Source organism: Excalfactoria chinensis, chromosome 2, assembly GCF_039878825.1.
Source record: "Excalfactoria chinensis isolate bCotChi1 chromosome 2, bCotChi1.hap2, whole genome shotgun sequence".
Lineage (NCBI taxonomy): Eukaryota > Metazoa > Chordata > Aves > Galliformes > Phasianidae > Excalfactoria > Excalfactoria chinensis.
The window spans coordinates 118,602,918-118,628,179 of record NC_092826.1 but is presented as its reverse complement, the minus strand read 5'-3'; the positions used below and the strand labels follow the sequence as shown (position 1 = coordinate 118,628,179).

The window sequence follows — 25,262 nt, the reverse complement described above, 5'->3', positions numbered from 1 at the left end:
TAGGACAGATTCTAACCCTGTAACTTCAGTTCGGCTTCTGGCTGGTGTCACTGAAACCATTTAGCATTGTTTGCCTGGATTCTGACAGTGGTGAAAATCCAGGAAGCTGTTAGGACATTCATAATTTCATAAAGTTGCAAATTGCAAGGTTTTTATTAACTCTTCATATTAGGATTTCTCTTTTGTTTTAACATATAAGCTCCTCTAGCTGTTACTGTACAGCATGTGGTCATATATCTGCTTATGGGGGAGAAAAGGTAGGGAGAGATTTTAAACAATAATTAGGATTTCACTCCTTCAAACAGATGTTCTCTCTTCCCCATGCCAAGAGATGGAGCTCATAATCGCTGTGTGTGGTGCTATGCCTGGGCTTAGAACCGATAGGCAGCCCACAGAGATGAAGTTAGGCTCTGTGTCTGCAATTCCAGCTATTACTACCAGGAAAACTATGCAGAGCAGAACAATGTAATTTGGGTTCCTCATCTATTTAACCCTGGTGTTGGTTCAGCCCCAGACTGAACTCTTCCTCCACACTTTTTTCCTTCTGTTCTTGCAGTGGGAAGTTAATTGCTGGAAGGGCATTTTTGGTGGGAACTCAGCCAACTTCTGGCTGGGGAGCTTTTGAGTCATGATTCCTAACGAGACAAGAGAGGCTTTGCAAATTCTTCAGTTTCTCTGTAGAATAGTGAAGATGCCACCAGTCAACTCTCCAAGATGGCTACAGCCGTGAGAGCGCAGAGAAGTCCCATCCACGCACATCCATGACCAGGAGTCAGAACAAAGCACTGAAGGGCTACACAGGGGCTACACAGTGCAAATGCTTGATGCTATCCTGAAAAATGGAGCGAAGGAATTGGCTCCCAAAAATATAGGAACAAAAGCATGATGCCAATTTATGCCTCAGGAAAGATGGGCTGCAGGATGGTAGTGATGCCAGCAGTGCCTCCCTTTGCAACTTCAGCCTCACAAATCACTTGGTAAGGACTTTTGCAGCCAAGCCTAGAACTGGGATTAGGACATGAGGCTCGTTTGGTCTCCTGCAGGAGTGCAGAACCATGGGGAGCCCACCCATCGCTCCCGCTCTGCCTTGCACAAGAGCCCAGCTAACAAAGCAAGATACGCAGCTTGAGATGCAACCTCTGCATGCAGGTTTCCTTCTGGTATGACAGGCTATTGCAGCCCTAATGGCAGGCTGCTGGACTAGAAGCAGTCTTTCATTGAGTTTGTCTTACTGAGAGGAAAAACTGCTTTGTGTAATAACTTTATGGTAAATGTTGGCAAAAGATTTGCACTGCATACTGAAAGAGAGACATTTCTGACCACAGCTCATGAACCACATTTATTTACTCTGGCATTTGTCCATTATTTGTTCATAGGCTTTCTGTCTCTGCTAAATGTGTTCCAATTTTGGGAGCTAAATCATTGCCAGTAGTTTCCAGGACATTCCGCTAGGCTAAGCAAAATTGCCCTAAGCAGTTGTCAGAAACCACTGGAGTAGTATTTTAAATGCAGAGTATTTGAAGAAAATAAAAGATACCAAGAGTCCTATCTGTCTGGATCCCGGATCCTGTGTGTTGTAAAACGTTAGAAGACAGAAGCAGAGGGCTTAAAGCAGCACATGCCTTTTTTGAGCCATTTTCCATCGTCTAATGAAACAACCTGATTCTAGAAGGAGGTCAGTAATATTTAATATGTGTATTTATCAGCAGCTCTCCAGTCAGGAATCATGCCCAGCCTTCAGCCTGGAAAATCCTAGTTATTTATGTCTTAGTAAAAATGTATTATAAAATACAGGAGGAAAACTGTTAGAACTGACACTCGATTGCTATCAGATGGCCTTACAAAAGTGGATGTTTATAGCTTAGGCAGGATAATCACATGAGAATTACCTTTCTGGAACAGCTCCCGGTTTCATCTGCTCACTGTCCTGTACTTGAGAGTGTTCACAGTAACCAGAAGCATTACTTGTTCCGTCCACAGGCTAATGAAGATGTTCAAATAAATCCCTAAGATACTTAGTGACCAACTTGAAGTATGAGCTTCCTTATCTTTCTCTAACAGTAATTTTCTCAGCATTAATTACCATGATTGCATACAAACTTATCACCCAAGTGAAAGCTCAGTGTTTCTTTGGACAGGGTTGTGTTTGTGGCTGGAGATTTTCTCTGCGGAATCCAACAGTCTGGCAGCAGTGGGAACACCCAAGGGGAGAGGAGGCTCACCTTCCTATGCTGCCCTGTTAGCTGCCTTCCACTTTCATCACATCCACTCTTTGCTGCGTATAAGAGATGTATGTTTATGTTGACTATTCTACTTCTATCAGGTCCTTTTCTTATTCTAACCATTTCAAAGAGAAACAGTCCCTGCTTTCCAGTTTGTCCACTAGTAAGTCAGAGCCATTTCCGAGCTCATTTCCAAACCGCTTTGCTTCTGCAGACAGAATCAGTCCCACGATGCAGTGCCAGGAAAGCTGTGCTATTGATTTACATAACAGCATCCTGCTATCTTGTCCTTTATGCACCCTGATATTTTGTCCTAGGTTTTAATATACAGCTTCACACTAACAGGGCATCCTCAACGAGCTGCCAGCTTCTAATGCAGTACCTAAATTTAGGGCTCTTTGGGGCGGGGGGGGGGGGGGGGGAGAGGGAAGAAAAAACGTGTTGGTTTGGGGAATTTTTCCTCCTTTTTTTCCTTTCTTTTCAATATTTATATAGAATATTTCATCAACACTGAATTCCAGCTGTCTTTTCATCACTCATTTGTTTATTTGTAACCACGTGAATATCCTCAAAATGCTCTTTACAAAGAGTGAAAAAAAATGCTGCATCCTCCGCTTCATTTTCATCATACTGCCCACTTGCATAGCAGCCGTAGTAGTAACAGTAATACAGTAATAGTAGTATAGTAAGTAGGTAATGGCACTGATCCCTAGTCAACGGAGCATCTCAATGCTAAACCTTTCACTTTGTCAAAAGCTGGCCATTTAATCCCTGTGTGAGTAATTGTTTATTCACTAGGTATAAAGAGTACTTTGCTTCCTGTGTTCAAGCCAGCTTTGATTGATGGAAAGATTCAGCTTGACTTGCATGATGGTTTGGTTTTTCCCAGCTCTGCGTGTGCACGTTGTTAGGGGCTGGGAGAATGGTGCACAGTTTGCCTCTGCCCACACCCATGGGCATGGGCAAATAATGAGAGAGATTAGGGAGGTAAACAAATCTATGCCAAACCTTATCTGCTCACATATTCCTGACCCATTACCATTTTTGCCCTCTGATGAATTTAATGGTAGCAGACAAGATTCCTGCTGGTCCATAAATCCCAGTACGTCCTTACTTTTTAAGATTCTGGTAGGGTAAGCATTATCCCAATGCTTTAAATGTTATACATCCCCTCTCCTACATTTTTTCTCTTCCTATCTTTAATAAGGAATATAAATGTTTGCTTTCTAACACTTGGCAGCAGTAGGTTTGTAGTGCATGATAATTTATTGGCCTTTCATTTACCAGTTTCCTTCAGTGATACCTTTGTTTCACATTGTGTCATTATCACTACTAAGAAAGAACAGATAACTGCCCAAAGCCTCATCTAATAAGAATCTTTCTGAGCTCCAAGGAGTGTTTTGATTCCTTCAAAGCCTTCAGATATATTCAAATAAAACATTCTTATTCATCCTTCTTCTTGAGATATTCAGCTACTCGGGCCTTTAAAAAGCAATCTTGACTTCCTGATTTTCCTCTTGCTGGTTCTTTGCTTAAAGGCAGCACTATTATCACTCACTTGTACATTAGAATCTGTTTTCCAACAACAACAACAAAAATAATAGAAGGACTACAGTGGGAAAGCAACAGCATCTGGAAAAATCAAACAATGTGAATTAATATGTTCTTTGCAGTCTAGGGGTAGCAATGGAGTCAAGGAAGGCCTTTGGATGTTGTGTTTTACAATACCTCTGGAGGCCCAAGCCCCACTGTAGGCTGTTTTCCTCCTGACTTTGGACAAGGCGAAATTAACTGGTAATAACACACAATTAAAAGCGCATGTGCGTGTCTGTGATTGTGTGTGTGTCTTTGCTCTAATTCCTCTCATTCTGTGCATTTTAACTTTCAAAATTAGACAGCGGTGAGGAGGAGACAGACAGGTATACATAGCAGCCACATCAAACTCCTCGTGGGGCAGGGGGAACATTTGACACCTCCTTGTTCCAGTGCCCCCTGTCTGGTTTTAATTTCACTAAATTGCTCCCGTCTGGGGATTGTATATTTTCAGTGGCCTCTCCCAGCAATGCAGAGGTAGAGCAATAGTGTGCCAAACCCCAGCTATGCTCAAATGTGGGGCTGCAGCTTTATAGGAGAGCAAGGGGAGGCAGCTCTCAGGACCAGCTATTAGCCGAATGACTCCCATTTAAAAGCCATGCCAAGGAACCTCTCTTTCCCTTTTCCTTTTAGAGATGTCTCACAAGGAAAGGAAAAGACAACCTAGGTAATAAATTGGTCGATAGATCATTTGCATCCCTGCTTTCAAACTGTAATTATGATCTGTGTGTCTGAACGGTCCCTCATTAGTGAGCAGATACTGAGCAGAAGGTGCTGCACGGGAAAACAAGGACTTTCGGAGATGCAGAGAAAGATAGTGAGATATTTGTTTAAGAGTCGGGTTGGTCTGGTGCTGGGCACCTCCAGAGAAAGGGATGGCTTGGAAAGGCCATGGAGGAGGACTGCTCCAGGCAGCAACAGACTCCTGCCCCACACCACTGAGGGCAGCTTGGCAGCACTGAATACACAGGTAATCTTCAGAGGAGATGCCTGATAACAGAGAAAGTGAACACCAAGACAGCAATATAAAGGAAAAAATAATTCCTCCGTCACAGTGGCTGAGCATTGCTGTCATATTGCATGAACTGCAGTCCTCCTCCTGTGGGTATTTCACACAAACACTAAATGATGAATAGGAATTTTGGGTACTTATGCCTGAACAGAAATCCTTCTTTGTGCACAGAAGCCTGTCAGGAGGCAAAGCAAAGCCAGTTCCCCCAGTCCGAGCTCCTGGAATCTCACCCACCTGTGATGGGGGATGGAGAGTGGGACAAAGTGAGTGCGAAGCACTGGCCAGAGCCATGGGGGTGCTGGGGGCTGTTGGGCTCTGGACTGGGGCTGATGAACTCTCAGCACGGAGCCAGCCAAGGCACACTGTGGATTCAATTGGGCCACTGGAACTGCTCTTGCAACAAACAGGATTTGGCCCCAGTGACAGTGAGGCGGCAACAGGGCACTCAGTCTGAGAAATGACGTTGTGCCTCTGTGCAGCCCTGAGGATGCAATGTGTGACAGACACAACAGGCTGCTGAGAGCACAACGAGGTAAAGTACCAGAGCCTGCTCCACCAGGACTTCAGTGCATGAAAGCCCATTGTTTTAAGATCTCAAGGATCTTTTTTCCCTCCCCTGCCCTCACTGAGTTCTCTGTGAATTGAGCATTACAGTGGCTTTGACTGTAACCATTATAATCATTTTCCAGTGCTAATGTTGTGGTTTTAATGAAAGGAAACAGCAAATGGGGTATCGACTTATATACACAAATCTGCACTTCATTTGCACAAAATAGCTTCTGGATGGCTTTCCTCCATGGTTTTGGTCAACACCACTCTTTTTGAGAAATGATCAATGTCTACAACTGTTTGCTCTTCCACAGATAAAGCAGATGCTATTCATTACTGCCTTTGCCATGCATATATTGCTACTTTCCCCAGAGCAGCCGCAGTGGGTCATGTGTTTATTTTTCTTTAAATCCTTTTGTTCTTAAATCACTACACTTTTGCTTTCAGGCTATGACGAATGATTAATACTGTAGTAGCAGCATTATTGAATTAGGAAAGTCACTGGCAGCTTCCAAAATTCTTGAGACAACCAACAAATAAATACAAACCACTTCTTTAGAGTTAGACACAGCGGAACAGTGCGATGGTGTCGAGATAAGCAGAGGTGAGGCTGACGTGAGTGCTTTTAAAGCTGTAGGGCAGGCTTGCAGCTACTGGAATTTAAATCATAGCAGCACTGATAACAATGCGGATGTCTCACACGGTCTTGCGTTGAAGCCATAAAAACAGTGTGCAGGAAAACTCAGAACTGATGTGGGCAATTGAAGGGAATTATTTTCTCTAAGAAATGATATGATCAGAAAGAAATAATTATCTGTGGTTTTACGTTTTGAGTTTATTTAAAGAGAAGAGACTGAGAGTGGGATGCTGAAAGGTGGGTGTTCAGCACCTCCAGGTATCACAGCCAGCTGTGGGAACAGAGCTGTTTGGAATGGAGAGAGATTAGGGATTGCAGAAGTAACCCTTTGTAGTCACCACTGGAAGGTGTGTGGTTGGCAGGCAGTGTGATCCTACTGCTCGTGGTGCTACTGCAGAATGTATCATGGTAGGATTTCAGTTCGCTGCATGAAACTGGATAGCAAGATTAACTTTGTTCTCCTACATTTGCACACAGAAGGTTCTCCCCAGGCTTCCAAATGAAGCCTGCCAGGCTTTCCATGTGGCCCCGTGCCTCACGTGTTTCTTCCCAGCACCCTCATGGTGAGCAGAGTAGGAGAGGACAGGCCACTAACCCCAGAGCTTGCAAGCCTCATATTAAATGAATGTGGCACCTCACAGACATGTGTAGCAGTCCTGAATTTCCAGGCGACAATGGTCGTCTAGCTACACCCTCCCCTTGAGGGCTACAGGCAGGGAAGAGCACCTCCAGCTGCCTGGGGTTGTGATCTGATGGAACGAACCTCATATTCAATGGGATGTGGCAGTGTGTGTCGCTTGCCAGTAGGAATAACCACAGCTTGCCTCACCTGGAGCTGCCCCGAGTGCACTGCAGTGCTCCATCCCTCACTAATTCTTTTCCCTGAGGCTCTAGTTAGCATTTCTATAGATACCAAGAGACACATACTGGTTACTTCAGTGTACGCCTGAAAATATAGGGCCCCTTTATGGAGTGCTGTAGTGCTATATGCTTTCCTAGCATTAATCCTTTTTCTTTTCCTTTTTTTCTTTTTTCAACTGCCTGCCCCTTACTAGAGCTGAGTAGGAAAAATAGTTCACCTGCAGAGTGAAAGATCTCACAGCCTCAATAAGGTCCCTGTTCTACTTCAGGTTATTACCATAGCCTTTCAAATAACCATGCTGCCAGCCTTGGTGTCTCCTCCTGCTCAGAGCAGTCACTGGAGATGTTGGAGAACTGCGTAAATTAATTTCTCTGCATTTCTCTGCAGAAATAAGAATAAAAGCCTGCCACAGCCCAAGATTATCTCGGTGTGTTGGCAGAGGGCACAGTGCTTTTGTTCATTTCCCTGGCTGAAGCTGTTCCACTGACACAAGTGATGATAGCATTTCAACCTGAGAAGAGATGTAGACTTCCACCTGCTCCTCCCTGCACAGTAATCTGATTCCTGCACTGCCAGCCCAGGCTCTTTCACTCTCTTGCCTAATGTTTATGTTATTCTTTAAATCAACTGGAGCTTCTCCAATGGGAGAAACTCTAATTTTGAAACAGTCAGCAGCCCAGAACCTACCAGGACCAAGGAGTGCTGGCTCTCATGTCCCTGGGGCAACTGAAAGAGGCTCTAACCCAACATGTGCTGTGCTGGTTTGGATCTGAATTCCTACATAGGAACTTCTGACTGCCCTGGTGCAGCAAACAGAGGTCACTTATTAAGACCAGAGACTTATTGAACCAGTGCACATCTTCCCATTGAACGTTCTGACTTTGTCAAATAAGCACTTCCTGATTAGAGGACATTTTCTCCTAAAGCACTCGGTCATCTGAGTTCCCTCTGCCTTGCCTGCAGATCTTCAGAAGGTTCCTTCACTTACGAACCTTCATTTCCCTAAGAATATTCTAAGCAAAGTCTAGGAGACACCTTCAGCCTTGCTACAGCATCAGCCGTCTTTTTATTTTCCCCAGGTGAAGGGTCAGCTTGTATCTGTGCTACCCTATTTGCAGCCTTAGGGAGATCTCTCCTCACTCCCAGCCACCAGGAGGAAGCAAATTGCCAAAGCCCTTTATGGGTGTTGTACATATGTTGCTCCTCACCAGCTGAGTGAAGGTATCAAACATAGTATGGGGAGAAATTGAAGGTCCCTTCCATCTGATCAAGTGAGTCCTAGATGCAGGCCAAGGGTGGGATCTGTCATGGGAAGAGGTGACGGATGGCTCTACCCCATTGAAAACCACAAACCTGTAAGAGAATCAACCCAAATCTTGTCCCATTGCAAACTCATCCACTTTAATTTCCTCCCTTCATGTGGGAAAGCTTGCATTTGGAAATCTCTGCTCTTCTTGTGCTTGTGTCAGAACGAGGGAGGGGGAGCTGCCAGAGCAGGCATTGCTCAGCTCCATCCCCCCTCGGGCTCACTGCTGTTTTGATCCTCCAGCTGAAGAAAATCTCTGCAGATTTTTTTGTGCTCAGAATGAAGCTTCCCACTGCTCGCTTTGGTAGATACAGCACATCCTGACTGGGCAAGAGCTCTTTATGGATATTTCTAGTGCTCAGAGGGAGAAGGGGGGGGGGGGGGGAAAGCAACAAACTACAGCAAGTTTACAGTAATTGCTTTAATGAGGCAAAGCCCTTTCGAATGCAAACACGCTCAACAATACACACAGAAACAATCAAAAAGAAAGTGTTTTATACAGGCTGTTTTATAAGAAGGTAATAAAAACAATTGTATGGCACACGCAGTTGCATAAACAGGCTCACCATGGAAGGTGTTTGTGTGAGAGCAGGAATATGAATACTTAATTGCTTCCATTATTCTTATTTTCAGTACAAAATACTGCAATCAAAACTTAATCTGCAGCTTGATTTTTAAATAAAAAGGTTATATTCCAGTTCCATTGTTGTAAATATAATAAAACACAGTCTTTCTGTAAATGCTGTTTCATTTCTTACTGCTTCTAAAGAGGCATAAGAATGATTAATATCTAAATCCCTGACAATTTCAAAACACTTTTCAAAGGCGGGATCATTATTCTTCTTCACAGGGAAGGCAGAAGATCAAAATGTTCAGAAGGTCTTCATTAATGACGTAACTAGAAGTCCTGGAAGCCTTGGTGAGGTCGTTCCGTGGCTGTCAATCCTCTTTGAACCAAGCCCTACAAACAACACAGAACTCAGGTTTCTCTTTATTCGCACATCCCTTCTGACAAGCCCAAAGGAAGGCACAAAGGAACAGCGTACAGAAACGTGACCGTGGGGACCTTCATGAGTTGCAAAGTATAAAACTGAAAAAATGCCACCTGTTTTCCGGTGCCTCTCAGCCAAATTACTCAGTGAACAGGCTCATATGAATTTGAATTCAGTGTGGTGCATCTGGAACGTTGTGCTCTACAGCTAACGTGTTGGCTGCTGGGCTGCTGTTGTTGCTTTAATATGTGCTGTTACTTTTGGCTTTGGCAGCGTCCAGACAGGAGTAATTTTCAAATTCTTATACATAAGAACTCCTGTTTTTTTTCCCCTCTGACTTTTTCAGTTCAAGAAGAGATAGAGAACTGTCAGAGACCTGTTACGTGAGCTGAGTGATGGGTCTGAAAAGATTTAGGGACCAAGACGAAAAAATCTGGATCTGGATGATAAAAGCACCATATTCATTACTGGTCTGTGCTTTACAGACTGAACACACCGCTGTGAAAGAACACAGCAGAGCAATACCAGAAAGATCAGAGCCATTCTTGTTGCAAACGGATGTCTCTAGGAAATAAACGATTTCTGATTTCTAACTAATGGAAAAATACGTCTTTAAATTTAATAGCCGTTGCTTAGACACATCTTAATTTACATATTTAATTAAAATAATCTTCTAACATAATGGATATTGAGATGTAGCACTTTTCCAGTTCAGTAGGCTCATAATTCCTAGCCTAGAAACTGTCTGACTGTTGGACTTTCTGTCAGTGCTACAACCCATCTGACAAACTGGAAACAACGTTCTTCTTTTCACCTCTCTCATCATTGCCTACAGCACAACACCATCCAGAATCAAGCAGCTGCCGCCATATGTTTCCAGCTCATAATTTCACCATCACGGTTTAATACTTTACATCGCTAGTGACCAAAACCATTCACATGAAGCAAAAAAGAAACACAACAAAAAACCCAATAAGAAATGAGAATGAGAACATTTGTTCCCTAGGGACTTTTAACAACCTTCCAATATTGCAGTAGACCACTGCCCGAGAAACAGTGGGACATGTAACTAACCCGGCGAATGTTTCAGGTATAGGCCTTCATAGAGCCAAAATGTGATCGTCTCAGCTATATGGATAATATGAAGCTATATGGCTTCATATGATCAGCCTTTCAACTCACTAATCTTCAGAGTGTGCAGGAGACCAGGAACTCCCAAACACCACTTGTTGACCTTTCAGCAATGTACCCTACCCTCTTATTAGAGACCAAAACCAGGATGTTTGCTGGTATTCATCAATCTTCAACAATTAAAGGTGTGAGAATAAACTGAAGAAAAACATTTACCTATGGAAGTGAATGTAGATATAAGAAGGAATTTTACACACATATCAGAAGGAATGGAAACACAGATTATAATCATATAATGTATATAAGAAATAAGCATTGGGATGAATGCCTATACATATTTTAATAATATGTACTATGTGTCAATGTGCATCTGCTGGCCAAAGAAGCTTCGATGCTTTAAAATATCTTGATGCACTGAACAGTTTTTCTTAAGCAAGGCAAACTGCAATTCCTGACCTTCCAATGTATCTCTTTAGTTCCTTCATCAGTCAAAGATGATAAGGATACCATGATCTCCTTTCTCCTAGCAAACAGCTTAACAATGGTATTCAAGACCAAGATTTTTGCTTGCAAATTAAATGGGTAACTAGGTTTGGACTACATGTTATGCAGAAAGATCTAGCACGTTAATTTGAAGTTTCAGAAGTAATCCAGACCACACAATCCCTCTTAGTGTCAAAACTCAAAAAGAAATTAAAAAAAACCCAAAACTTGCCAAGATGATCCTTAATATGCTACAGAAGTGGAATTGAGAAGACAAGTCATCCAGTTCGCTGAGTTAGATGAGTATCTGAAGCAAGATGAACATCATCTGCCAGAAACTGCCATCAGGATCAAGAAGTCTAGCTGTGGCAGACTGAAATGATTCCAGAGTTACTCATAAGCCAACATCTGCCAGTAAGGGTGAGTGAGCAGCCAATGACTAGTAGCGAGAAACTTGCTGCAGAAGTGTGATAGGAACCAGCCCATGAAACTAATCAAAGAGGCTTGATGCCACCGTGTCATTCTGTGACTGATCCTGCATGCTTTGGCTCCAAGGTCCTAATGTAGAAATTTTGCTGATTTATGTTTGTTGTCATAATTGATTTTTCATGCTTTTTTCCTCAACTCCTTGCCAGAGGTTGCTCACTATATGAATCAAGCTACAGCGAAAGCCATCCCAGATAAAACTATCCACTCTTCCTTTGACCGCCTTCCCTGTGAAGGAGTTCTTCCTCTGTCCTCTCTACGTCTGCAGGATATCCACCTCCGTCACTTAGCAATGCAATTATTTTGGGGAGGTAATGATCTGGGAGGTGTTACTTGGGAGCCACCTGCAGTGATGCTGCACTTTTATATAGGGCCTCAGAATAGCAAGGAACAGAATAGAGATCCTGGTGCACTAGTTTGGCTTTGGTTTGCATTGCAGGTTCTGTATGCGGGACAGTAGCTAAGATATAACTTTTTGGAAGGGAACTTGAAGTTAAACCAGGATGCCTGACTTGGCACTGTGTGGTGCAGTGTGCTAACCACTACATCTCCACGCCAGGCAATAATAACTCCTCCTTTCTGAGCTGACCAAGCTGTAACAAGAACTTCACAAAGCACAGCAATCCAAGTGTAAACAGTATCAACAAACACAGTAGCTAGGGTCAAACCCCATTTCCAACACTTAAGACTTTGTCTCCCAACCTCTGCTTTTATCATGCTTACGTAGGTAAAGACACTTACTGAAGGAAATAAAAAAGCCTTCTTGCTCAGAAGAAATGTTGCCCAAGAGCAGTTTACATCATCCACTATCTGGAAGCTATTCTGTAAAACATCGTAATAATTGCTTTTCCTGGACTCAGACACTTCTTAGTAGCAGCTGAAGTTAACAGATTGGAAGGCTGCCTGAAGATGATGGATGGGTTTTCTCAGACTGTAGATTTCTGGTCATTTTCCATGGCAGCTGTAAATTTAAAAATCATATAAAATTAAGCAGTGATAGAGTCGAATTCACAATTATTACACAGCTACTGACTTGACCATTAATCATCCTAAATCAACGTAAAAGTGTTACATATGATGAGCCAGATTCTGCCCTGAGGTGCGTACAGAAGCGTCTCATTGATTACAAATGGGAAATGGCACGTGTCTAGGAACACAGAATTTAACCAACCGCCCATTTTGCTGCATTTCTTTTTGTTGCTATTTAAAGGTGGAGACAGTTCTGTTTTCCTAAGAATTCCCTTTCATATTAGTGATCTGAAAGAAAATGATCTCTGTAGTCAATATCCCAACATTATCCCTAATTATTTTCAAAGTTGCCGTTGCCCTCCAGAGTTCAGGCGTCGTTTGATCTGCCTAATGTCCACCTTTGAGGCTGCTGCAGTCAAAAAGCCATCTGTAACTCAACAAAGTGAAGATTTTGGTCTAGGCTGAAACAACAATTTCCCCCAGACCTTGTCTTAATTTACCTTGTTATTTCTTTTATGGAACGATGTATCTAAGTGTACCTCGACTGAGTAACGAGAGAGGAGCTGCCAGAGATATGTATGTAAAAAATAATAGTAATAAAAAAAAAAAAAAAAACTGTCACTCTTCTTCTCCAGCAAACCAAATCGGATTTAAATAAAGAACTCTTGCACTTCTCCTTTTCTGAGCAAAATCCAACGGTAAGGAAAACTATAATAGCTTTATCAAAGTCATGGAGGTACACCGACTTCTGCTCTGTGAGCACCTGATTCTTCCCAGCTCCTTTTGCACTCCTCAAATACCTTTATACAAATTACACATACATTGCACTGTATGTAGGCATATTTATGTCACCCATGCAGTTAGAATTAATACATACTAGGTACGAGACTGAGTTTTCCAGCATTACTAACTTAGTGTTCTATTTAATATCTTTCAGACTGTGTACAATACCATGCAGTAATTACTCTGAAAACAACTTATTTAGATGCCAGCTACAGAATACCATTACCACCACGTTTTCTCTGGGCCTTTTTACTTCTGTCTATCCACTGGCTTTGGTAATAAATACATGTATTTTGGGGCTCCAGGTACGTTAAACATACTGAATAGTCAACGCTTGTAGAAGCTAATTTCCTTGTCATTGCATTATAGTTAAATTGGTTACGCATGTCTCATACAATTATATAACTTGAAGAATACCAACAACATAGGTTCCCAATTTCAGTAGTAGCTATGCTGGCTTCAGCACTTACTTATAATGGATCAGCTTTTTGCATGAGACACTACTCATCTCACTATGAAATCTGGAATCACAATTTAAAATGTAGAATTGTTCTTTTATGTCTCCCATTAATGGTTTTGCTTTTCCTAATTTCTGGATGTACAGTGTAAGACTTTGTTCAGATCAAGGTGAAGACTGGAAGGAAATTCAGCAGGTTGCCCCTGAAGGATGGGCCCCGTGGTACAGAGCTGTGTTGGAACAGTGCTCAAAGTGCTGCAGCCTGCGGGAAACCCCACCTGCAACAAGAGCAGGGAGGAACCATGGTGGAGAGGCAGAGACAAAGAGTTATGGACTGACCACAGCCCCCACTGCCCATATCCCTGCACCACACAGGGAAGGAGTAAAAAGAGAGTGGATATGGTGCTTGGAGTTTGCGTTTAGTTCTCGCTGCTCTATTCTGTTATTAGTAGGCAATAAATCACTTCAATCTCCCTTAAGCTGAGCGATGATAATTGGTGAGTGATCTCCCTGTCCTTATCTCAACCCATGAGCCTTTTTTCGTCGTATTTTTTCCCCTGCTCTGTTGAGGAGAGAGAGAGAGAGAAAGCGACATGGTGGAGCCGGTCTGCCTGTCACAGAGGGACCACCACAATTCTACATGAAAAGAACTGATACTGCAGTAGTGCAGAAGGAACAAGGAAGGGTTAAATTAATATCCACAGAAACTGACATAGTATTATGATATTAGCATTGTGCGATACCAATAAAGCACATATCAAATGGATTAAAAACTGGCTGACAGATCTAAAAAAAACAGGTATCATCTGGGAATTGAGATTGAATGAATGTTCCCAATGCTCCTTCGGGGTCTGTACAAGGCCTAATATTCTTTAGCAGTTTCACCAATAGTCATATAAACATCTCCCTAAATACAATTTGTGAATGACACGAGTTTGGCAGGATGGGATACAGTGATGAAGACCGGGCAGTAAAACAGAAACTGAGAATTATTGAAAGGACACTTCCCTGCAGTGACAATGAAAAAAAAAAAATTAAGAAGTTCCATATGTTTATTTTATCAGGGAGAAGATGGGAAGAGGAGAGTTTTATATACAAGAGATTGACAGGGGAAAATTGCAAGTAAGAAAGAACGCTTCCATCTAGCAGGAGAATCACAGTCTGGAAACTTAATACAGATAAGCCAGAACTGAAATTAAAGTGCCTTTTTAACTATTACAGTTAAAAACAGAGATATACTGACTATGTTTTATGAACCCTTAATACCAAGAGGAAGACATACTTTAGCCAAAACAGGAGAGTCTTTTCTGTTCAATAGAAGAATAACTGTAAAGACATACAAACAGGCACATAAGCAAACAAATCATATTCTATGATCTACACACATGAGTACAGATCAACACAAATTTACCAGAGCCAGCATTTCCTTCTCTGCCTCTTGTATGAGGAATGAATAGTGATCTCTTATTCTTGTATCTGTCTATGTAAGAGTTCAAGAAAAACTCCGCAAGCTTGTTTTACATTTGGAATCCAGACTTTATTTGCTTCTTACCACATTCTCAGTCTCTTATCAAGGCAATTGCTTATCAACCACTGTTCTAAGGAGGTGGATTATCATTGTTTAATCTAACCTTAAGGGATGTTATGAAAGAAAAAGTTAATCAGATATTCAGAATGTGTAACTGAGTCTGCAATACAGCTTGTCTTGCAGCACTGCAAGTTGCTAGATAGAGCAGTCCTTATTTGTTAGCTGCAAACCCGAAGTAAAACACAGGGAAGACATGCAACTAATTTTAGCTTCGGAAATACTATCAGACTAATCATGAAATACTACCATCACATATGCTTTGAATGTGATGGCGTTACAGCATGCCTCAGTGTTGATTTTAGAATAATAAGAACCACAATAGAACTTCGGCTTCTTTCTACTTCTTTCAATAACAATAATTAATAACTGTTAGCATCCCCCCTCCTCTTCCATTTTGTAGTATATTTTTATCTCCTAGAAACTTGCTGAGCCAGTTACATTAGCAGAAACAGAGGGTAAATCCATTCAAAACAATGTGACTAAAAGCAGAATCAGTCTGTTTGCCTTTGCGTGATTGGAACAAAAGGTTTCATTGCTGCTATTACAGCTTGATAGCATTTCATAATGAATTCTGAAATCCTGGGGAAGTCAGATTGCAGTATTGGTTTGACATCAGACGTTTTGTTGTTCAGATGTAGGATCACGACTGTGTCCGGCCTGTGAAAACTTTTTCTTTAGGTATTAAAAAGACTGCTGAAGTAATCCACAAAACCTTGGGCCTCAGGAAAGTCTGAAAGACAAACGCTGTTAAAGCTTGGTCAGACACGATTATGCGGCTGACAATTACATATGATAACAATTAAAATTATCTGATTCCAGACACATGGCATCCTAATACAGCAGATCTCCAAGCAAATAATGTGTCACATAATAGGTTTTGATTGATGTTGTCAGCAGCCTTTTGAACTTTACAAATACCCCAGCTTCAGTATCCCAGAAACCAGTGGAGACTACTGACCTCATCCCAAGCTGGAAGTATTTGCATGTACCTCTCCAGTTTAAAATGTTCTCTGACCTAAAGCTTTTGGTTTACTAGATGATTCGATGCATACAGACATGGCATCTAGCTACTTACTTCCAGTTACAAATAGCTCAGCTAGTGAGTGTATTAGTGGTTTTAGCAAAAGCCCTAGATGTTTTCTGAGAGGCCTTTAAGTTACCTGCCAGTACAGCTCGGAGAAGATAAATCTGATTACAAGCCAGCTGAAGCACTCCAAACAATTGCTGAAGTCCATGTGTTGGTTGGCAAAGAGGACCTAACCAGAGAGTATGAGGAGCTGCCAAGGAGCTGCCACTGAGCAGCATGAGCCTACTCTACTGCCAACTTTAATTTGCGTTAAAAAAATAGGGATGAGTTAATGATTGCTAAACCAACAAATCATCCTCCTATTGGAGGAGCCCCAGAGGACATTCTGTCTCCAGTGGTGATATAACCAGTAAGCAAACACATTGTCACATTGCTTAGAATGGGCGTACAAAAAACAGAGGGGATCTGACCAGGAATTTGGAGCATTCTCGTGGTGCCAGTCCCCACACATGTTCTTGGCTTAGCCTTCTGCTCCTTATTTTCTTCTAGACCAACATGAGGGCACGGCCCAAAAACTACTCTTCAGATCTGTGATGCAAGTTTTATTGTTTCCTTCTGTATACTGTTAAATAGGAAGAGAAACATCATGTCTTAGAAACGAATTGAGGAATAATACCATACATTTGTTAGAAGGGTAGTTTTGCTACCATTGTTGTTTTTTTTTTTTAAAAAAAAGCATCTTTTTCTGTTTTGGCCTCTAAGTTATGGTTGCAACATCTTAGCTGGAAAAACATCTGTCTTCTAATCATGGCTGCAATGCACACAGTCGTCCCACTGTAGCCTGTAGAGACCTAGAGTGCGTAACAGCATGTTGAGAATGAAGGTTCAGTTAAGATGCTGCAACAGCTTCTCAGTGTTGTTGACAGACAGCAAAAATCTTATGTGGTTCACTGCAGTTTCGTTGTTCAGACAGCATGTTTTCCAGACACAAGGCAAGATCTTGGCTATGTTTTAAATGTATGGGAGTTTATATCAAATGCTTTGTAATTTTTCCCCAGTCTTTATTGCAGAACAACTGAAGATCAAGAATTGTAACGGATCACACTAAAATTCAAGAGGTAAATGAAGCAATAATTCTCAGGGGCTGACACAGCATCTACCCAAAGCACCTCAGTCATAACTGTATTTCAACTCTGAGTTCACAGTTCTGCAGTGCACATCACAGTTTTATCAGAATGGCCTTTCCAGTAAGAAGTGGTAATTCGACTGCATGATGGATCATCTGAAGAAAATATATTGACTTTCTAGCACTAACGAGAGGAAATATCCCGTGTGTCCATATTTAATTCCAATCACATATTGCTCCTCCGCAAGAAAAACTATGCTCACTGTATTTATGCATGAAAACTGGCTAGCATCATGGAAGAACAGATTTTCCAGAAGAGCAGTGAAGCATCAGCTCATTGCAACACGCCACATGGGACAGAAACTCAGTATCAATTTAGATCTAAACTTTCAGCACCAGTAAAACAACAACATCCCTTCTTCTGAATTGTGGATATTTCTGTCCAAAAAAACACTGATTTTGATCAAGTCATCTGAGACTTTACAGAGATAAAATCTCAGCTTTGTGCAATACATTAGACTATGTCCAAGTCAGCCATGGGTCATCAGTAAAGTGATCAATACAGCATGTAATCAAGTCAAATCTATATAAACAGAGATGTAGCCAGACATCTGCAGAGGTGTAGCCACCACCACACTCTCCAAATAACTGAGTAAACAATATGACAGAGCTAGTTCAGTTGATACATGGCTTCCATCTCTGAAGTCCAACACTGTAGATTCAGAGGCTACTTTGCAAGTAAAATACATCTTTTTCATGGAATTTTTTTGTATTTCTGACCTCTTTGAGACAAGAAATGAGATTTTACCAGTAATAAAGGAGTGTCAGCACAGCCAGAATCTGCAGGCAGCCTCCTGCCTAGAAGTTCATGGCCCTTGGCTTGCTGCTGTGCAAGTTCTCCTGTTATTTGAAGGGTTTTTTAGAGAGCATGGGAAAGAAGGAGGATAGTATCATTTTCACACACTGATCCTGATCAGATGGGTGCTGTTCCACACAGCACAGCAGGGACCCATCTTTCTTTGTGCTGTCAAAACATGAACAAAGGTGATTAGAGTGGGAGCAAGGCTTCTCACTTTCTTGTTCAGATTCTAATATAGAGGGATTTTGATCTTCAGGGAGTGAAATAACAAAGATGATAACAACAGTGATAATGGGTACAGACAGCAATGCTAAACCATGAACATCTCCATCATAACATATAAATATTCAGTTGACTACCAGAGAAGAAGAGCGCAGGTCGTAGACCCTTCAGCTTCATCTCCCTTCTCTACAGCCATAGGAACACACTATAAACGTATTTATTAACTGATAAATGCTGTCTTTTCAAATTGATATCATAGGAATTTGGATTGTCAGGCTGCTCATTTATATCTGAGAATTTATATAATATTGGAAACAAAGAGAATATTTGAGCTATGAAAGAATCTACAAAACCAGCCAGAACAGCAGCGACTGTATTTCAAAACAGGACAATAGAGATTGTGACACATCTCAATACCCTGCAATGCTTTGAAAAGTGTAGCTTGTACCTACAAAACAATTTATTACTGATTTGATCCTACATAAGATTTTATTAGAATAAAAGAGAAATACCCAACCACTATAGGTTGAGTTGCCTCTTGGCCAACCTCCAAAAGCCAGATCAACTACTCCAGTCAATAGCCACACTTTGTTGCCATGTCCTTCACTGATGACCTCAGTCACAGGAAGGTGATGAACTGTAAACTGCTGAACTGGTGAAAGGTGAGCAGAAGCTTGGTCTTAGTATTGTTTTAGCTCAGGATTCTATGGCCTCTACACTATTGCTAGACAGGAATCGCATCCATGCTAATTCAGGCCAGCCTCTTCACACAATGGGAGCAATCCTATGATAAAAGTATGAGTGAATCTCGGTCTTGAGACAGGCACTGCGTAACCCCAGATCTATTCCCCATCTATTCCCCAGATGAGCATTTTGAGAAGGAAGCACTTGTATTTTGCATCTCTAATGGATTGTGTCAGGGGTGATAGCATATGAATTCCTCCATAAAAGAAGACATAATCCCAACAAAAAGTCTACAAGTGACAGAAGATATTTGGAGTAGACATTTATGGAGTAAACACAGATACTATTTGTTGACAAATCTAATGCACCAGACCTTGGCTTTGGAGATATGAAATGAGATTCTAGTACTAAATTTCTTGAGTATGAGTAGTGTCATACATGATTCATTCGTGATAGTGAAAACATTTATGTGATTCAGATGTATGCAAGAAAGGAGCAGGCTTGCTTGGGGAAGTCAAAAACATATCCAGGGGATTTAATACATTAAAAGGTCATTTGAAGTGAAATTTTCTGTACACATTCTAAGAGAAAGTGGAGTATGTTCAGGGAAATAATACAGGGAAGCCAAAGATTACCACTGGAGCTGCATGGAAGAAGCCAAATATCTCTGTTATTTTCTGATCAAAATGAATCAGTTGAATGCCAGACTCATGGAAAGTGAGGAGCCAGTTCTTCCAGGAGAGGTTGAAAGCAGGAAGGTGGGGCTGCTTGCATGGTCTTGCTTGGTATAGCTTTATTTTTCACAAAACTGTGGGGGAATAACAATATCCCTAAACTCTTCCAGACAGTTATAATTTTTCTCACTCAAATTACAACACACACAAACATGATCAAGCCTTTTGGTTATGCAGGTCTACAGTTCCGCCTAGTCTACCCGTTCGGAGCTGGGATGGAGCTGTCCCTCTCTGCATGTTGAAAAACTCTCCCCTTGAAAATGCACTTGGGTTGATGCCTTGAAGCGACACTTGAAACCTGCCTGTGCTGTTTTGCTTTTTTCCTCCTCATTCTTGTCAGACTCATCATGCTGAGTCATATCTGCAGCTAGATCATAATGATTATCCTGAAATGTCAGCAGCTGCTCTTTTCACCCCCATATGGTGCCAGATTTAGGATGAGGTTTCCCTAATGCATAAACAATGATGATAATTGCAGTTTTCAGCAATCAAGGTATCACAGAGTTGTTTTTCTATTGTAAAAAAAAAAAATGCATTTCCACAGCTGTAAAGAAGGGATGGGTCACACTGACCCATATGCTTCTTTGTAGTTCACCCTGAAGAAAGTCTGTGACATAAGTGAATCCCTGTCAGCATCGTTGTTGGCCATCAGGTGTTGTCTGACAGGAGAAACAGCTAAAAGCTTCGTCATTTAATATCTTCCTAAACGTGTGAGAATCATCTGCCTAATTCCAGAAATGACTGATAGGCAGAAACCTGGCTTTAACTCCTACACTCTTCACTTCAGTGCAGTTTCCTTGCGGACCTCAGACAGTTCTGTCTTCTCACACAGAACTCCTACAAGTCACCTGCTTTCTTTCAAGTCAACTAAAAATAACTGAGGTATGAGAGAAACAGTAAATAAATAAGCAAACAAACAATCTAGCAGAAGTTGGCAAAAGTGATGAAAACATAAGGCTCTATTTCCTCTTTCATTAAAAGACATGCACTGAGTGCATCTCCACTATCTAGCAACTGTGGGAAGAGATGATTATGGAATTATTGTCAGTGAGAGAGGAATCCAGTCCCAGAACCTCTGTTCTGTATTTTAGTGCCACATATAGCAATAAATGAAAGACAGGCAAGTAGAAAAGCCTGTAAGGGTAAAACCAGGGTGAATATGTTCTATTATAGTTAGGGGCTGGGAGAAGAATCATTGAAGCTAATGGAAGTAACCACCACACTTCATTTGAGTTAACAGTCAGGAAAGCTCTCTGATGAGGTACTACAGGTTTCCAAGACCAGGCAGAAGTACACCCTAAATCTTGAATAATGTGCTGAGATGGTACTGCGGGTTATTGTGTTCTGTAAGGATGTATTTGTGTGTATGCATGTACAAGAGAACAAACGAGCTGAAACATTAAACACAACAGCTAAAAGGAGAGTAGCTAGACATAAACGCTTAAAGGCAGAGCTTATCAGAGATACTGGATGAAAAGATGTGGTACTATAAGCAAAGATACCATCTTTGTCGGTTTGATTACATTTGCAGACTGAAAAACGGGACTTCTCGTGTTCTTTGTAAGTAGGTAGATCTGCATGGAGGAAGGGCCTGATTCAACTGATGGTTTAGCTTCCCAACCAGAACAAGATCTGTGGCCATTTGTGCTAAAGGAAGGAACATTACATGTAGTGAAACAGGCTAAAAGGAGGACTGCAGGCAAACCTGTGCTGTCTAGAGAAAGCTAAGGATGTTACAGTGAGTTATATTTCATTGTAATTAATTAAATTCACTATGTTGTAATGAATCTAAAGTGACGTGTTCAGAAATTATTGCAAATGCAAAATGCTTTCAGATAGCAACTGAACACTAGCAATTTTTCAGTAAAGGAAACTCTTCTGAAGCTTAAGCCAACCCTCCAAAATGAGCCTGAGAAGATGCCAATGCTTTGCAGGACAAGAGGTTCAGATCTGATGAGCTCAAACAGAGATGCGAGCTCTACAGCAGCATCCTTTGAGTACTACCTCTGGACTCACAATGTAGATACTTAGGCCTTGTTCTTACCTGAGCCCTAAATAGGTGCCACAGGTCCCACCCACTCCTTCCACTGAAACAACTGATAAAACCAGATTTTACATACCCAGTGGTACACAAAATAGCAATGGGCTTATTTTGCTGGTTTCAACCTGTCATGGACAAGCTCTCTGTTGAAGCTCTAAGATGAGATGAAAACTGTCTGGACACGTGATAACTGGCATGACCTCTGCAGTAACCTGAGATGAATACATTATACTGCTCAGGTAGCACCATGCAGCACACGCTGCCTTCCTGGGTAGTCCCTCATTTGGATAAATGTAATAAATGTAAAGTAATAAAACCAAGGAGCCTTTCCACAGCTGAAACTGAATTACAAGGCTGTTCTGACTGGATGATACCCTGATCCTTCAGAACCTAGGCACAGAAGAAAGTCTGTAGGATGCCAAACAGAGTCACAATTGGATTTTTTTATATATTTTTACTCTACCTGCATAGCTATTCTGTACATATTTGATTTCATTCACTTGGATAAGAGTCATCTGCTTAGACTTAGCTGTCAAAGTGTCAGGCATCTACCATAACTTAGTTTCCCAGGCTTCCTTTACAGTTATAGAGGCAGACATTGGCTTGCTACATGAGCCAGCAGTGTGCTCTTGCAGCCTGGAAGGCCACCTGCATCTTGAGCAACAACAAAAGAGAGATAGTCATCAGAGTGAGAAAGGTGACTGTCCCCTTCTATCTGCCCTTATAAGGCCCTATCTGGAGTACTGCCCTCAGTACAAGAAAGATGTGGAGCTGTTGGAGTGGGTCCTGAGGAAGGCCATGAAGATGACCAGAGGGCTGGAGCACCTCTTTTATGAAGAAAGGCTGAGGAAGATGGGCTTGTACAGCCTGGAGAAGACTTTGGGGAGACCTCACTGAAGAGTTCCACAATGTGAGGGAAACTTATAAACAGGAGGGAGATCCAGCTTTCACCTGAGTAGATAGTGATAGGACAAGGGGGAATGACTTAACTCAAACAGGAGATTTGCATTTAATACTAGGAGGAAAATTTTTACTCGGTGGCTGTTGAGACACTGGCTCAGGCTGCCCAGAGAAGCTGTAGATGTTCCATCTCTGGAGACACTCAAGGCCAGGTTGGATGGAGCCCTGGGCAGCCTGATCTTGTGGGTAGAAGCCCTGCCCATGGCAAGGTGATTGGAACTAGGTAGTCTTAAGGTCCCTTCCAACTCAAGCCATTTTGTGGTACTACAACTCTATGATTCTACAATTCTGTGTTCACTTCCAGAAAAAAAAGTCACTACATTCTAACAAATAAATCCAAGTTAAATATCTTTGAAAAATAGTACTGTCCATACTTTTTCCTCAATTGACTGCAGTGGGAGCTTAGACAACCAGTCTACCTAAACACAATCCTTTGGGACAGTAGAAATCGAGTGACAAAAACTCTAGTTCCTGTTTATTGAGGCTTGGTGCACTGTCAGACCTGAAGGTCACTTGTGGTATCATAGGCATAACTTTTTTTTGCCCTTCTGCCACCTTTTGCTTTTGCATTTGCATGTGTTACCACTGTCAGTGTGGAGTGTCATTGGTTTGGATGTTGTTTGTGTAACCTTCCTTGAGTACGTCAGAAAAGATGTTGACAAAGGGAGCGAGATTGTGGGAGCAAAACATCTTAATAAGAACAGTCTGAGGAAAGATACCCGCTGGTCAAGCCTCTGTGGTGTCTCATCTGGCAAGCAAACCTTCTGTGGCTTCTTTCCATGAGGGAACACTGCTTGTCATTCAGTAATTCTCCATCACAAAAAATTCTGTCTGGTGAAAAAAAAAACACATGAGAACTCATGTCAGAAAGGTGTGGCTTACTTCGGAGGTTAGAGTTGAGCAACATGGTTGTCTGAAAGGGAAGTAGTAGGAAACCAGAGCATTTTGATCCGTCTGCCAGTCTGTAAGGGGTAATGCAAGGTTGCTTTATTGTTCCTCCAACATAATGTATAAGGATGATTTGTAACCAGGGAGAATCTAGGGTAAATAGCTCTTGCTAAGAACACTTTGCCTTCAGATATCTTAAGAGGTAATCTGTGGCGGGTATGCTTGCTGTAAATCAGAGGCTATGTCTTTGCATTTGGAAGTCACTATTATTATGCTGAAGGGTGTGTACTTACATAGTTCAAGTATGGCATTTGGAAAGAAGTAATTTCACCTCAGAGTGGAAGTTTCCCTGGGGCACAAATCCTCAACAGTGAAATTCTGTACGTGTACTTTGACATACGCATGCCAGTGGGCATGTGCCAAATTATGCCTTTGAAGCCATGGAAGCCTGGCTGTGGGAACCTAGAACCTTGAAGAGTCTCTCAAGAGAGAGGAAACAGAGCCAGCTGGACTCATTTTCTATAGACAGAAATTTAATTGCTAGCTAGTAGCTACTACATCAGAAACGCAGTCATTTCAGGGGCCTGGAACATGCTGGTGTGAAGCTCTTGTTGGAGGAGTCAGGTGTCAGCCTGGCTGTGACCCATCCAGATCCTACTCTCTGCACATTGTTTTTATCTCCAATATTTACTGCCGTGGTAAAGTATGATCACAAACATAAGAACCAGCACATAGCTGCTATTAACCAGCATCTAAGAACAAACTGCAAATACTCTGCTTTTGGGTGCAAGCCAGCTGAGCAAAGAACAATTTGTCTAAAGATAATGTCTATCAGTTCAGCTTACACACAGACAAGACATTAAGCCTTTGTAGTAAAATTGATGTACAGCTCCTTGTGCAATAAGTGGCTCCTTTTCCCTGACCAGCAGTGCCTGGGCTCTGTCTTCCTCATTCTCTGGGGCCTTGCAGCCCCTGAGAGGCTGTCTCCTCTTTGTGGTAACAGACACCTGTCCTCTCCAGCAGCTCTCTTTTCACTTCATCCTTCTGTGCTCACAAATCCAACATCTTCTTACTAAAACATTGCCCTAAAAACAGGAATTGATTATAGCGTGTAATAGCAACTTGATGTTATTGTACTATTAAGATAATGTTTCTGTAGCAAAGACATTACTTTATAAAAATAGCATTTAGGACAGTAAGTCTTATTGAGGGAAATAAACCTATGAAAGGGGACTCACGAGGGGCTGGATTATACCTTTATCACTACTCTGAGGTCAGAGCTAATTGGCATACAACAAAGTTTATGAACTCAGAGCTGATTGCTGCCTTCTGCTTTTCTCTGCTGACAGATGAGCGCACCGCTCCCTCTATTACTCTGTGATTTATTTTTACTTGTAGGCAGATAAGATCAGTGCATCGTTATGTTGAACTCTGTACCAACATGGAGTAAGAGCACCTCCACTATATGGCTTCCCATATGGTTAGAAAACAGAGGTGGGTGTGAATAAAGGAAACGTTTCTTCCTCCTCTTTTACATGGGGAACAAATGTTCTAATCCACAGAGGTATGCAGGTACTTTGCTGATTTGGATCTAACAGGTCAAACTCACAACCATTTAAAGTATCTTCAAGCAGCAACTGATCTGCAGCAT

The 25,262-nt window shown here is 41.8% G+C and overlaps 1 long non-coding RNA gene across 1 annotated transcript in view; it reads right to left on the bottom strand.

The window, feature by feature from the left end:
• Positions 1 to 8,584: 8,584 nt before the first annotated feature.
• Positions 8,585 to 25,262, bottom strand: part of LOC140248261 (uncharacterized) — a 30,603-nt gene continuing 13,925 nt past the window's right edge. The window contains exons 2-3 of the long non-coding RNA XR_011902817.1: positions 12,015 to 12,234; positions 8,585 to 9,142 (exon numbers count right to left, since the gene is read on the bottom strand). This is a non-coding gene — a long non-coding RNA (uncharacterized lncRNA). The remainder of the gene's footprint in view (positions 9,143 to 12,014; positions 12,235 to 25,262) is intronic.